A 14845-nucleotide genomic window follows, 5' to 3' on the forward strand; every position below is an offset into this window, starting at 1 on the left:
TAACATTGAATTCTCCCAATTTTGCTAGCCCTTGCTGTCTCCTCCCCTTCCTTAACCCTCTAGCTGTCTCCTCCCACCCTCCCATCCGCCCGCCCTCGGGCTCCTCCCCCTCCTCCCCTTTTCCTTCTTTCTCCCACCCCCCATCAGTCTGAAGAAGGGTTTTGGCCCGAAACGTCGCCTATTTCCTTCGCTCCATAGATGCTGCTGCACCCGCTGAGTTTCCCCGGCAATTTTGTGTACCTCTGAAATATCAGCTGTTCAGTTCCTTCCATTGATGCTACTTGACCTGCTTCTTCCAGCAGCTCTTTTTTTTAAATCTGTTCCACGTGTCTACTATTTGAGTCTACTGCTCACCAACCCAAATTTCCCTGTTTGCATTTATGTTAATGCATTCCAAACCTATTTTGAATCTTTCTTTCATTATCTCTACCATATTTCTGAACTTAAAACAATAATCAGCTTATCTCCATCCCAATACTATCTACCCTTCCCCACCTTCAGAACATGTAAGCATATGCACGTGAACCAAAAAATTTTTGAGTGCTTCTTTATTCATTAGCATATGGCACTGAGACTAGTGTCACAATTAATATCAATAAGCTTCAGTCTTGTAGTTTTCTTCTTTGTTCCTGAAATTCACCTTCAGCCTTTCTCCTATCTTTGCCATAGATTCCAACATTATTTCTGACAATACTCTATACCTATTTAGTATTTGCTCCAGTCTTGGATTATGGAAAAACAAAATTTGACATGTATGTGACTATATTTCCAATGGATCTAAACCAAGTCAAAATACATTTACTGCTGGTGCTAAGCTGAGATAACAATTGTAAATTATTGTAATGGTTGTTAATGTTATTTGGGTGATGGTAGCACAATCAAACATATTTAATGGACATTTGTAAAAATATTTTTATATCTATATGCTATGACAGAAGAATTTAAAACAACAGTACCTATAATCAAGATACATTTACATTTACAAGCCTATTTTCATTCATTCTTTTTCTATTATCACATTTCAGTTTTGTTTTGTGCATCTAGAATGGGAAAACTTCTATCTGATATATCAGATATATTTCTGATATATCAGAATTGGAATTTTGCAGGTAACATTTTTATTCATTTTTCCTTGACTTAAACATCTAATGGATTTGGTAATAACGTTCTACTTCTTTTCAAGAAAACTTGGAATCCAGCTTTAAGTCTTTGTCCACCATATCATCACATCTGTTACACATTCATGTAAGTCCTTGACTTTCATTTAAATGTGCAAGTATATTACTTCAAACAAAAGGACAGAACCAAAAAAAAATTTAAGATAATAAACAAGCCTTAATTATTTTCTATATTACAGAATTGACAATATTTTGGAAGAAGTTGACTGGCTGTAAAACAATTTTGGCCATATGAAAATCACCAAAAAATGCTGCATAAATTCAAGTCTTGGAATAAATTTTACAATGTCCAGCCTCAATATCAAATTCTCCAACTTTTTATTTATGCTTTTTCTGTCCGCATCAGAACCTGTTCAAGAGTCAAGTCAAGAGAGTTTATTGTCATGTGTCCCAGATAGGACAATGAAATTGCTGCTTTGCTTCAGCACAACAGAATATAGAAGGCATGAATACAGAACAGATCAGTGTATCCATATACTATTGTATAAATATGTACACACATAAATAAATAAAACAGATAAAATGCAAATAAACTGATATTGTTCAGAGTTTTGTTTGAGTTGAGTTCAATAGCCTGATGGCTGTGGGAAAAAAGCTGTTTCTGTTTCTGAACCTGGACGTTGCAGTCTTCAGGCTCCTGTACCTTCGACCTGAAGGCAGCGGGGAGATGGGTGTGTGGCCAGGATGATGTGGGTCCTTGATGATGCTGCCAGCCTTTTTGAGGCAGCGACTGCGATAGATCCCCTCGATGGTAGGGAGATCAGAGCCGGTGATGGACTGGGCAGTGTTTTCGCTCCTGGGCACTAAAGTTGCCAAACCAAGCCACGATGCAACCGGTCAGCATGCTCTTTATTGTGCACCTGTAGACGTTAGAGAGAGTCCTCCTTGACATACCGACTCTCCGTTATCTTCTCAGGAAGTTGAGGCGCTGATGTGCTTTCTTTATAATAGCATCAGTGTTCTCGGACCAGGAGAGATCTTCAGAGATGTGCACGCCCAGGAATTTGAAGCTCTTGACCCTTTCCACCATCGACCCGTTGATATAAACGGGAGTGTGGGTCCCCATCCTACCCCTTCCAAAGTCCACAATCAGTTCCTTGGTTTTGCTGGTGTTAAGGGCAAGGTTATTGTGCTGGCACCATTTGGTCAGTCGGTCGATCTCACTTCTATTCTCTGACTTGTCCCCATCAGTGATACGTTCCACAACAGTGATGTCGTCAGCGAACTTGATGATGGAGTTCGCACTATGATCGGCTATGGAGTCATGAGTATAGAGTGAGTACAGCAGGGGGCTGAGCTGGCAGCCTTGAGGTGCTCCCGTGCTGACACATTTCCACCAATTCGAACAGTCTGTGGTCTGTGAATGAGGAAGTCGAGGATCCAATTGCAGAGGGATGCGCAGAGACCCAGTTCTGAGAGTTTGATAACCAGCTTGGCTGCCCCGGGCCAGCAAAACGGAGCGCTCCCCTCCAGCGAGACGGAGCGCTCCCCTCCAGCGAGGGCTCGCCCGCTCCACGCCGAGAGTCCACGCTGCGCCCGCCGCTGAAGCCCCGGGCGCGTCTCCGGGAAAGGTCGCGCCGATCCTTGCTGTTAGGCCACGGGGAGGCGACCTGCAAAAAGTCGCCTCTCCATGGAGGAGGCGGCCAAAACGGTTTCCCCCTCACCGCCCCACACCACCCCCCACACAAAACACACAAAGAAACATTAAAACATGAAAAACATACTTTAAAACATACTAAAAAAATTAAAAAAGTTGAAAAAACTAACGCGCTGCTGACAGGGCTGCCGCCATTGCAGCGCCCCCTCCGCGATGGAATTCAGTACTGCGCCGCCGCTGAAGCTCTGGCCGGTCTCTGGCAGGAAAAGCCGCACCAATCCAGATGGTAGGCCGCGAGGAGGGGGCGAAGATGCGGCTCGGAGAAAAGACGCATCCTCGACCAGGTAGTGACTGAGAAAAACGGTTTGCCCCTCCTCCCCCACACATAAAAAAGACTAAAAGACCTCCAAAAACAAACTTTTAGACAGACTAAAAATAACAAAAAGGATGAAAGGACAGACAGCTGCTGGCGAGGCTGCCACACTCGATGGCGCCACCACTCGGACTCGGGTTATTAGTACAGCCTGATCGGCTGAATATGTCCCATAGCCCCGTTATTTGCAACACATCACACAAACAAAGGAGTATAATCAGCCTCTAAGTGCCTCATTAATTCATTTTACCTAGTCTCACTCCATCACATATAATCCTGTTGTGCTCACCTTAGCTCTCACCACCTTTTCTGCATCTTATAATTGCCTTTTTTCAATTGTTCTTTCCAAATTCTGCCGAAAGGTCCCCAACCTGCTTTTTCTAAGGTGCTGCCTGATGTGATGAGTGTTTCTAGCATTTTCTGTTTAAATTTCCATTGGAATTAGAATGATAACAAGCCTACACCAAACTGCAACTAAGATATATATTTTAAATACAGCAAAACCTTTCTCTCTCCCATGTAACAATGTCACTGCTGCTGTATTCACGGTGCTAAAGCAGCATGAATCCATATTCATTCATGAGAATGGGGCAAAGCTGAAGACTATGCTAAAAGAATGAATTTCCACTTATGTGGTGCTTTTCATATTCTCATGATATCATAAACTCCCGATAATGATTTTTTGTAACATTGTAGTGTTGTAAAATACAGCAACCAATTCGCAAATTACAAGATTACTAAAACAATGATGAGATCTAATTTGGTAATATCATTTTATTCTTCATTAAGTATTGGCCAGAACATCAGGATTAATGCCATTTCTTCAAATGGTTCCAAAAAAATCAAGAGAATAGGGTCTAAAAGTCTAAAGCCTAAGCACATGCTTAGAACTGCTCTGAAATGCTAGGGGAGATTACGCGAACACAATCTATAATTTGGCATGAACCCCACAACCTCCTCATAACATGGGGAGGCAGCAGTGCCAAAGTACCACAATAATTATTCAGTGTATTAAGAAAGCACAGGTGTGCACTTGTGGGTATAAAACGTCTGTCCAGCTTGCCTCTACAAAAACAGTCAAATTTAAATTCGCGAACATGCTTCTGAGCTGACTTACGTTGCACTTTCAAACACAATCGTGCTTTCCTATAATATATTTATTCTTCATTCTCGTATTCTGTGTTTTTAATAAAGTGGTATTAATTACCGAGTCTACAACATTTTTACTGAGATATGTGATGGAGAACATTCTAACTAAATTAATGTGGAAGGATCTCAGGAGTGCAGTGAAGAGTAAATATTTAAGAGACTAAATTGAAAGATAGATATTAAAATAGATTACAGATTTATCACTGAAGGCTATTACTAAAGCTGTTAAACCCAAACTCTCAGTTTGAACTCAGAATCTTTATATATACAGTCTTCTCATTACTCACTCCATCAACTTATTCAATAAATTAGGTATGTTGCAAAACTTACCTTCAGCGGCGCTGCAGTTCTGCCGTTGCCCGTGTGCGCGACTTTGGCGCCTTTGAGAGGGGGGCGGGTTTATAACGTGATTTTCTCTAGGCTGTTGAAATCGATGTTGTTCAGCCTACTTAGTTGCTGACGAAAAATCGCTGCAAAATTCGTTCGCTGCAGGTATTTTTAGACTAAATTGGGTTATTTAATTGTTATAGTAGATTAAAAATCATCCTCTAAAGCCGCGAACCCCGACAACGGGACGGATCTCATGTAGGGGACAAGGCAAGGTAGGTTGTTTATTTTTACATTAAAAAGGGCTTCTTAAGATCCCTTTATACAAAATTTTATGTTGCGAGTAGCTGACTTGGGGGCCCATTCAATCCCACAGTATCTTTCATGCCGACATGGGGTACAAATTCACCGCAATGGCAGCATTCTAAACCAGCGCGTTCCACAGAATCCCATTTAATGGCTGATTTAAATGGCCATTAATTTACAACAATTGAACACTAAATCCCTTCCATTTGGCCTATAAATTAATGTCAATGAGATTTAAAAATCATGTTTTATTATGAATTCTTGTGTGAATGTTCTTTGGACACTTAGGCTATTTAAAAATGTTAATCTTTCCTTAAGAAATGGATAGATGTTTAGATCTAGTAATTGAATTTTGGAATTAGCTACAATTGGGTAACTAACTAATTATATGCTTTAATTTCAGGTCATCCAAGTAAGATTGTTTAATATTTGTTTCAGAATGCTTCAATCTATAATAACTGAAAATGTCTTTCAGTTCTCTTAATTTTTAATAAAGTTATGGGCTTTAGACTGTCCTCGATCACAGCTTTTGTGTTAAGTCAATGGAAAATCAATAGGGAACAAGATGCTAATTTCCGAGTATGAAAATGGCCATAACTTTTTTAATACTGAAGATATGAAAGTGAATTAGGTGTCAAATTAAACTTCTTTTTATGCTTTATCTGATGGGATAAATTGCAGACTTGATTTTTAAAATTTCTAAATGTTGTAACATTGCTAAATAAATGCTTGCAACACATTTAGCATTGGTGCAAATCTAACACTCTTGCAATGACTGAACTATTAGCAAGCGTACACAATTGCAATATTTATATATAAATGGATCAAATTAAATCTAAAAAGGCTTAAGAGATCAATACAGTTGCAAATCATTAGGGAAGGGTGTAACTAAGAGCAAAGGACCAGTTGTTTGAAAGAATCACACGGTAGGGTCAGCCAAATCAACGGGTTGTAGAAGCATTTTAAAGTCCAAGTCTACGTCCTGCTGCCTCATACTATGATTTTTTTTAAAAATTTGCAGCTGGACTTCAAATACTGATCAAATGGAGTTTTGATTCCTAAGACATGGAAGGCATAGCATGTTGTCAAGCTGTGAGGAAATTGCTTTCACTGATCTCACAGCTGAGGAAATACTTGAAAATATTTGTTTAAGTAGATAAGTATTTAAGAACACTTAAGTTTTAGTTGTGTTGACAGAAGTATCACTATATGCCTAGTATTGATGTTAAACTTGGTCTACTTAAATCAGGGATCGACAACCTACGCCCTCCCGGGCCGAATGCGGCCCGTAACCCAAAATCGTCCTGCCCAGCAGGCGTATATTTTCCCCGTAATTATCCAGCCCGCAGACTTCCGTCATCTCTGGCGCCTCCCGAGTCTGAGGCCGTGGTGCCCAGGCGCGGTGACGCAAGGACACAAGGAGGCCTGTGCTAGCGGCCACAATGGTGGAGCCGCAGAGCAGCACCACCGAGCACCGAACATCAAGCGCGGCCGAGCACCGAGCTTGGCTGTACCGCATCCTGCACAAAGCCGCCGGCACAGCCGCGCACCTTCTGTGCCTGGGCTTCGCTGTTGGGATCGGGGTTGTCAATAGGCCGGGGACGAGTGAGTGTGAGTATTTGAGTCACTGCCTTCAGGACAGAGCCAAGGCAATGGTCCGTAGGTGTGAGATGTTCATGAGCACCCGTAACTGGGGGCCAGTGCTCCGGGTGGCATCTTCGAAGGGGCGGGATCTATGTGAACACGTGATTTGATGCCTGCCATCCGGGGCTGGATGGGGGCGGGATCCATGTGTACACGTGATAGATGTGGCCCACCATCCGCTCACAGGCATGCTGGCCCCTATGCAGAACAAGGTTGCTTTGTTGAAGAATAGCAAATAATCTGCATGGCAGTCATTGAGTCAATACCGTTTTATTGAGTAGTCAGAAATTTTTGTCTTCCAGAAAATAGTCAAGCAACAATGTTAAGTTTGGTAAATTGGATACTCCCAAATTGTGAAATTGTAAAAGGAACATAAAGTCCACATTTCTTCATTTCTAAATACACTAATTCAAAATAACCAATCTTTACAAAACCAGTAAAATTTGAATACATGACGGTAAGAACTCACCATAACACAATAAAGTTTAAACTATGTATGGTGGATGACTGCAAAATAGATTTCTAACAGTCTGATCTAGTATGGATATTTCTGCATTTACAAAGACAGTATTTCCAAGGACAAGTTTAAAAAAAATACAACTGTCATGTACACTGGGTTTGACTATATATGTATATAATAACAAATATAATAACAAATGCTAATGATAAAGATGGGGATCTTTTTCTGGTTCACTATTTTGGTGGGGGAAGGGGGGGAATCTAATCTCTTACCTCGACGGAGATGTGATTTTTTTCCATATCGTATCTCCGTCCGCACTGCGACCTGACATCGAGGCGTTGGTGGCCTGGAGACCTTTGAGAGCTCCACCGCAGGTGCCTGCAGACTTACCATCGTGGAGCCCGCAATTCCTTTGCCAGGGATTGACCTCTGAGCTCTACCGCAGGTGCCTGCGGACTTTAACATCGGGGAGCTCGTGGTCTCTGGTCAGAAACCGACATCGGGAACTCCAAGCCACAGGAGCTTCGACCGACCCGACGCGGGAGCTTCGACTGCCCCGACGCGGGAGCTTCGATCGCCCCGTCACGGGGGCTTCGACCGCCGGCTGCGGGAGCTTTGATCGCACTGATAGACAGGGCTCTCGCTTAACTTTTTTTCCCTGTTGCCAGCCGGGCAACGTTGGCAACTTTTTAGGTTGCCAAATTACAGTTTAGGTGGTCATTTAAGATGGCTTGCATGACGCGTGCGATAATGTGTTCGGAAGAAGTGCGTGGTTACCAGTCGGAATTATGCTCAATGAAGCATTCACATATTATTTATGCTTCTAATAAAGTCACAAACTAAACATATTCACCAATCAAGGCATGATATATACAACAATGACATGCAGCAAAATTATAATACAGTATCTCAACTCTTTTTACACATTGTAATTAATGCAATTTTTATTATTTCTTTCCACTTCCAAACAAAAATGTGGTAGGATTATTCAGCGTATGATCAACTTGTGTCAATAAATCCTGGACCATGATAACATATATGCTTAACCATGCACACTACAGATTGATGCAAGCATGTTTTCTGTGAAGGACCGAAAATTATCATGACATGGCCATAGCTTGGGTCGTTATTGTTATTGGTACAGAAACACTCTCACTTCCCACATAATTTATCCACGACAAAATATACAGGTTGCAAAGAATTTTCTAAAGGCATTTTATGATAACAGCTGACAAAACTGACAATACCCATCTGACAGGTTAAACATTACACTAACTAACAGGAGATGGCCAAGGTACATAAATGCAGCAAATGTTCTTTTGGTAATATATTTAAAGGTGCCAAGACACCACATTACCGGACATTGAGATTAGTTGGATGTGTTGTGAACAGCAATGAAGATACCCAGTTTGTAAGCAACAAATTTAAAAAAATGTTGATAAACACTTTTTCCATCATTCCCACTTCAGAATGAACGTTAAAATTTCAACTGAAATATCTCCTGATCAAATTTGTGATGTATATGACTGACTGTAGAAGTAAAACCTGGATAAATCCAACGTATGGTTTGAATGTTGCTCATTAAATAACTACAGTACTGATACTCAATATTAAGAGCATTGATTTGCCGTTAAAATTAATTCTGTAATAACATGACAATGGTAGCAGTGACAATCGAACACTGCGATTTTAATGTTTCACGTGTTCACAATTTAATTAATCCATCTTTATGGATTAAAACAAATAACATTGGGAATTAAAACATCTCTGATTCCATTCCGTTATCAAACATAGTCAATGTTTGCTCTGAAGACATTTCCAGCACAATAGGGTCGGGGGGGGTGAATCGGTGCAGGATGGATAGGTGGCGGTGGAGGTGAGAAGGCAATTGTTGCGGAATGAATGGATTGAGGCAGGGGAATTAGTGCGTGTTGGTTGGAGTAGGTATAATTGTGAGGGGAGAGCGCGGGGGATGAGTGGGTTGAATGGGGGGGATCTGTGCAGGATGGATGGGGTGGAGCAGTGCAGGATGAAGCGGAGGAGCAGTGCAGGATGGATGGGAAGAGAGGTCAGTACAGGATGAATTGGGGACCTGTGTAGGATTGATGGGGAGTGGCAGGAGAATCAATGCGAGGTGGATAGGGAGATCAGTGCAGGATGAATAGATTGGGGGGGGGGGGGGTAGATGAGGAGGGGAGCACAGGGGATGTCAGTGAGGACTGAATAGTGGCAGGAATGGGGATCAGTGCGGGATGGAGAGGAGGGGTCACAGGATAAGGGGAGTGGAGGGGGGCGTACAAGAGAGAGAGAGAGAGAGAGAGAGAGAGGCAGGGGCAGAGGCGGTCAGAAGGAAGGTCAGCGATCCTTGGACAACACCGGCATCATCGCTCAAATCGCTATAAAAATATGGAGGGGACCGGGGGACAGAATATCTTGGCGGTCGCGCGCGCATGCGCACACTCACACGCGAGGCTTCGGAGGCCCCGTGAACGGTAATTTCAGCTCAATCCTGCGCTAAATGCAGCTCAACTGTGCCTGTCTCGCCTACAGCCCTGTCTCAATCCACACAGGGACGGGCAGAGTTGAGCAGCGCTGCTTCTCTGCGCTGGCTGTGGGCCTGGGGGCACTGCTCCCATCTGACTCCCGACGCCTCTGGCCATCCCCGGGGGGGGCTCTCGGGTGGGTGGGGGGATGGTCCAGTGGCGGTTCGGCAGCGATTGCAGCGCCGGAGACCGGGATCGATCCAGGTCTGCCGAGTGTTTTGGCACGTCTCCCTCCACCAATCACCGCGCTCTATCCTCAGCCCTCAGCCCCGCCTCTGACCGACACCTCCCTCCTCCAAGGGTTTGTTTTGAAAACGCCGTTGGCAAAGTGACAGCAGCGGCTGCTAAGAGCAAAGATCCTATAGCGTTATCAGGCCGGGCGGGGCGGGTGCGGGAGGAGGAGGAGATGGAGCCACCGCTGCTGCTGTGCGGAGCCCGTCATTCGCTCCGACCCTCCGTCACGACACACTTAGCATCTTTCACACGGTATATCTTCGGTATAAACCAAGTTGCCAAGCCGGGCAAAATGACTCGCCGTTTAGGTTGCTCGGCGGCACTTTGAGTGGTCAGTGGCTCCAGGGCAACCGCCAATTTCGAGCCCTGATAGTTGGTTCGACTGCCCTGACCGCGGGAGAAAAATGAGGGAAGAAGATTAGACTTTATTGGCTTCCATCACAGTGAGGAATGTGGGGAATCCACTGTGGTGGATGTTTATGTCAACTTTTATGTAGTTGTGTGTCTTGGTGCTTTTTTAGTATGACTTATTAGACTTAGTTAATCCCACACTTTTGAGTGCATTGGGCAGCAAGCTTTCGCCATTCTGTTCGGTTATGTACGACGTCTTCTACCCTCGTTAGGCTTGCGCCCCGTGCTTCTAAATCCTTCCGGAATGTTCGACTCCATGTGAGTTTTGGTCGGCCTCTTTTCCTTCTTCCGTCAGGTTGCCATGTCATTGCTATCTTAGGTGCACTTTCAGGTGACATTCTGAGTACATGTCTTGCAAATTTCATCCTGCGTACCTCTATGTCGTGGCTGAGAGGCTTTGTTGCAGTTTTACGGTAGACCTCCTGGTTTGTGATGTGTTCTCTGTAGCTAGTCTTCAGGATCTTCCTCAAGCAGCGTTGTTGGAATGCATCCAATTTCTTTTTCATCTTCACATTGGTTTTCCATGTCTCATAGAGGGCTGTAGGGAGGACTACGGACTGGAAGAGCTTGATATCCCGCCGCTCGACCATATTGACCGCATTTGTCTGAAGACTGATGCAGCTTTACCTATTCGGGAGTTGATGTCGACCTCTACTTTGAACATGTTGCCAAGATAGGTAAATCTTGTGGCCTTTTCCACAGGTTCCCCATTGATTATCAGTTGGTCTATTGGCTGCTGGTCTCCAGTCTGCATGGTCTTAGTCTTCTGGCAGCTGATCTTTAATCCAACCTTTGATGCATTCTCCTCTAGTGGTTGTCATCTCTTGAAGGGCGTGTCTCGACTCTGCTAGTAGTGCAATGTCATCGGCAAAATCTAGGTCTGTGAGGCGTCTACCTGTTCTCCACGGTATTCCAAAGTCAGGTTCGTTCATTGTCTTCCGCATGACATAGCAAGTGATAGCTGGATACAGGTGAGGGGTGGGAGGGGGGGGAGAGATGTGGCTTTGTCTCCAGCAGAGGACAAAGGTTGGGGACTATGTATAAACACAGCTATAATTTCTACATGGTGAAACCAGAATGTATAAAAAATACCCTTTAATAAAATCTGGCAATGTGCACTTTAACCACATGTGATTTTTTCTGTTACAAATCTCAAATTGTGGAATACAGAGGCAAATAAATAAATGATGGGTTTTTGGCCCAAACATTATGGAGGGCACTGTACATCCAGTATCTAAATGCATGGTGACCATTGCAGTGATCAATTTGTGGGATGATATGTCATAACTGTAGGGCCAAAAATATATCAGGAGGTTATTTGGCCAGAAGAGACTTAATCAAGAGATATCATGTGGTTAATATATGTAGCAGTTAATATAATGTATTAATTCATACATGCATTTTTAAGCATAATGTGGACAATCCAGATGAAAACCAGATTCTTTAAAGACACATAACATTGGCATTACACCCCCATGTAACTGTGAACAAATAACTTTTCTTTAATGACTCACATTACATTAATTAGCCTAGTAATTTTAAGACTGTTTGTACTCAAACAGCTGCCTGCAGCTGCTGAGCATAATGAGAGCAAAGGAGAATCAAAGAAGCGATCCAGTACTCAAAGAGAAAGAAAGCAGAAAGAAAGCCACCAGAAAAGAAGAAGAGAAAGAAACTAAAGAAAGAATAGAAAGAAAGAAAAACAAGAACAAACGAAAGAAGAAAGAAGAAACAAGAACAAACAAAGAAAAGACAGCAAAAAGGAAATACAAGGCCGAGACAAGAAGTCGAGCAAAGAAGTAGCAATAGACCTAGCTACCTCACCTCCCTCAGCCATCGCCCTCCCTCCTCTCCCTTCCTCTCCCTCTCCCTCTCTCCCTCTCCCTCACTCCTCCCTCCCTCCCTCTCTCTCTCTCTCTCTCTCTCTCTCTCTTATCTATCTATTATTATATAAAACTCTCGCCCCATCCGTCCGACATCCGTCCGGCTGCCTTTCTGCCTTTCGATTCGTTCCCGCCGTGCGATGTCACAATGCCCGATGCTCGCAGACGTCCAATCGCGATGCCCGACGCTCGCAGACGTCCAATCGGAATGGATCCATTTACATGTACGGCTTCCGGACGCATTTCTTCCTTTGATTCCCTGCAACTCCAAAACCGGACGCAGAATCGCCGACGTCTTTTCCATTTCGGTAGAGATTTCACTTTTCTTTCTAAGTATCCGCACCTCATTACATTTCGTCGTGTTTATGTACACGTTTTTAATCAAATCCTTCCCCCCACCCCCCTCAAAATTTCAAAACTAAACTGGCTTCTCACCCAAAGAAGCTGCACCATCCCCAGCCCCTGCTGAACGTTCCTTCGTGTGATGTCACAATGCCCAATGTTCACATATGTCCAATCGGAATGGATCTATTTACATATGCCTTTGCAGGAGCCCCAGCCCATGGTGAACGTTCCATCGTGTGATGTCACAATGCCCAATGCTCAAAGACATTGTTGCCATATTGGGAGTACAGAGAATAGGCTGTGGGCCGAGGAGCTTTATTCTGCAGTTTCGTGACCCAAGTCACCAAACTACATGAAATTTTCACATATTGTGTAAAAATATTTACATAAATCACCCCTGAAACTCGATATGAAGAGGACTTGCACATTTTAATTAAATTAGAGAAAAACGTGAAAAATGTCAGGAATTTTTTAGTCCAATCAAAGCACGTTTGACATTGAGTTGTCTGCCAGTTGGCCAATCACGCGCTTTGTTTCAGGCAAGCACACAAAATGGCTGAGGGGGCTTCACAGATGCCTGTTTTACTGGAGATTCCAATGTGTTGTTCTGTGGAATAAATGTCATGGAAACTTGCAGCAGGTTCATTGTATTTAGTGGGAAAAGCATAAAAAAGGCAGAAGAAAGTGATCCCCCCTCCCCCCACCTGTGTGTTTGGGGGGTGGTTAATGTGAGTTTGATGCCGCAGCCCCCCCTCCCCCCCCCCCCCCCGCAAAACGCCGTTGGGGAATCAGACCCAACGGGTCTGCACTTGGTCTAGTTATCATATAAAACTGTGTGCCTGCAGTCCGGCTGCCTTTCTGCCTTTTGATTCGTTCCCATCGTGTCATGTCACAATGCCCAATGCTCGCAGATGTCCAATCGGGATGGATTCATTTACATATGCCTTTGCACCAGCCCCTGGTGACCGTGTCATCATGTGATGTCACAATGCCCAATGCCCAAAGACATTTTTGCCATAGAGGGAGTACAGAGAAGGTTCACCAGACTGGTTCCTGGGATGTCAGGACTTTCATATGAAGAAAGACTGGATAGACTCGGCTTGTACTCGCTAGAATTTAGAAGATTGAGGGGTGATCTTATAGAATCTTATGTTTCTATGTTTCCCTCTCCTCACCCCTCGGCTTGTACTCGCTAGAATTTAGAAGATTGAGGGGTGATCTTATAGAATCTTATGTTTCTATGTTTCCCTCTCTTCACCCCTCTCCCTCTCCCACCCATCCCTCTCTCCCCCACCCCGTTCACTCTCTACCCCACCCCCTTCCATCTCCCCCCGCCCCATCCCCTATCCCTCTGTCCCTCTGTCCCTCTTCCACCACTCCACTTACCCCTCCCACCCCACGCTTCCACTTCTCTCTCCCTCCCCACTCTTTCTACCCTCTCACCCCACACCTCTCCCCCTCCCTCCCTCCTCCCCTCCCTCCCCATCCCTCCCCTTCCACACATCTCTCTCCCCATCCCCCTCTCTCACCCCCTACCCCGCTCTCCTTTCCCTCCCAAATCTGCCCCATTTCCTCCTCCTCCTCTCCCCTCCTTCCCCTCTTCTCACCCCCCTCCCCCCACCTGTGTGTTTGGGGTGTGGTTAATGTGAGTGTGTTGCCGCAGCCCCCCCCCAACCTTCCCCACCCCACCCGCAAACGCCGTTGGGGAAACAGACCCAACGGGTCTGCACTTAGTCTAGTTAATATATAAAACTGTGTGCCTGCAGTCCGGCTGCCTTTCTGCCTTTTGATTCGTTTCCATCGTGTGATGTCACAATGCCCAATGCTCGCAGATGTCCAATCACAATGCCAAATGCTCGCAGATGTCCAATCGGAATGGATCCATTTACATGTACGGCTTCCGACTGCATTTCTTCCTTTGATTCACTGCAACTCCGAAACCAGACGCAGAATCGCCGACGTCTTTTCCATTTCGGTAGAGATTTCACTTTTCTTTCTAAGTATCCGCTCCTCATTACATTTCGTCGTGTTTAAGTACACGTTTTTAATCAAATCCTTCCCCCCCCTCCCCCAATATTTCAAAAATAAACTGGCTTCTCACCCATAGAAGCAGCACCAGCCACAGCCCCTGGTGAACGTTCCAACGTGTGATGTCACAATGCCCAATGCTTACAGATGTCCAATCGAAATGGATTCATTTACATATGCCTTTGCAGGAGCACCAGCACCTGGTGAACATTCCATCGTGTGATGTCACAATGCCCAATGCTCAAAGACATCGTTGCCATAGTGGCAGTACAGAGAAGGTTCACCAGACTGATTCCTGGAATGTCAGGATTTTCATATGAAGAAAGACTGGATAGACTCGCCTTGTACTCGCTAGATTTTAGAAGAT

The sequence above is a fragment of the Amblyraja radiata genome, chromosome 9 (genome assembly GCF_010909765.2).
Source record: "Amblyraja radiata isolate CabotCenter1 chromosome 9, sAmbRad1.1.pri, whole genome shotgun sequence".
NCBI lineage: Eukaryota > Metazoa > Chordata > Chondrichthyes > Rajiformes > Rajidae > Amblyraja > Amblyraja radiata.